Source organism: Osmerus eperlanus, unplaced genomic scaffold (genome assembly GCF_963692335.1).
Source record: "Osmerus eperlanus unplaced genomic scaffold, fOsmEpe2.1 SCAFFOLD_519, whole genome shotgun sequence".
Lineage (NCBI taxonomy): Eukaryota > Metazoa > Chordata > Actinopteri > Osmeriformes > Osmeridae > Osmerus > Osmerus eperlanus.
This window is the reverse complement of record NW_026911410.1, coordinates 17,501-19,114: the sequence shown is the minus strand read 5'-3', so window position 1 is coordinate 19,114 and position 1,614 is coordinate 17,501.

Here is a 1,614-nt window from a genome sequence, read left to right as displayed (position 1 = left end):
TATCATTAGTCCATCTCTCGACAGGGCCAACGCGAACTCACGAGGGAGACATTTAATTTCCAAGACAATTAAAAGGCCAAATTCATTATTTTATTGAATGGAGTGGAATTAATTGTTTGATTGTGCGTATCTATAAAAGCGAGTGTAAACCCATTACGCAATGCCAACAAACTGATTGCTGATCTCTAACCCCTCGCCGACTCACCTCTAATTAACTTTCATTCAGAGTTCAGGATGGCCATCTGTTGCGGCGTGCGTCCCAGCAGATATAAATAGAAGGAGCTGGACAGAGTGCTCGTCACAACAGAGGGGCAGTGTGTGTAAGGCTTTTCCAGGTGATCTACGTCTCTGCCTCAGGGCCCGCCTCTGTTTGGCCCTGAGGCAGAGCACCCCCGTGTCATCATCCCTCATGGCAGGAGCTGGGCGAAGCTACGACATCATCATTAATCGCCCCGGGCACCCGGCCTGACTCAGCGCGTCCTCGCCTCGTGCCCTACATTCTTCAGCAGCAGAGGAGAGGAGATTGGGCCGCACGGTTCTGAAGTTGGGAATTTGCGACGTCCGGGAAAAAACAGAGCAACTTCTTGTTCTCTCCCTGTGAGACGTTTTTAGAACGTTTCGTTTTTAGAACTTCTCAAAAAGTCTGGCATCGTTAGGCATGAAACTTTACCAGACTGAACGGTATATTTTGAAGAGATCTGTCCGACATCCTTGGCGAGGGCTTCAGAAGATGTCGACATGTCAGAGCATCTGAAAGCTGGACTGTGCACACTGTCTCCCGTGTCGCCTGATTGGTCTGAGCTCTTGCTGAACACCTAGATGGACTTCGACAAGTCAATCAGATTCAAGGTGATCGATGGATGTCGGTTCTCGTGTGCCAGACTAGTTCTCCAGTCGCAGGTGAAACCTGAAGTAATCCTAAACGCAACCTGTCACAGTGAGGCATAATGCAAACCATGTACCGAGCACCATCATCCACCACCGATTTATTGATGTCTGTGTGCAGGAGTCAACAGACACACGGCTAGGTGCAGGAGTCAACAGACACACGGCTAGGTGCGGGAGTCAACAGACACACGGATAGGTGCGGGAGTCAACAGACACACGGCTAGGTGCGGGAGTCAACAGACACACGGCTAGGTGCGGGAGTCAACAGACACACGGCTAGGTGCGGGAGTCAACAGACACACGGCTAGGTGCGGGAGTCAACAGACACACGGCTAGGTGCGGGAGTCAACAGACACACGGCTAGGTGCGGGAGTCAACAGACACACGGCTAGGTGCGGGAGTCAACAGACACACGGCTAGGTGCGGGAGTCAACAGACACACGGCTAGGTGCGGGAGTCAACAGACACACGGCTAGGTGCGGGAGTCAACAGACACACGGCTAGGTGCGGGAGTCAACAGACACACGGCTAGGTGCGGGAGTCAACAGACACACGGCTAGGTGCGGGAGTCAACAGACACACGGCTAGGTGCGGGAGTCAACAGACACACGGCTAGGTGCGGGAGTCAACAGACACACGGCTAGGTGCGGGAGTCAACAGACACACGGCTAGGTGCGGGAGTCAACAGACACACGGCTAGGTGCGGGAGTCAACAGACACACGGCT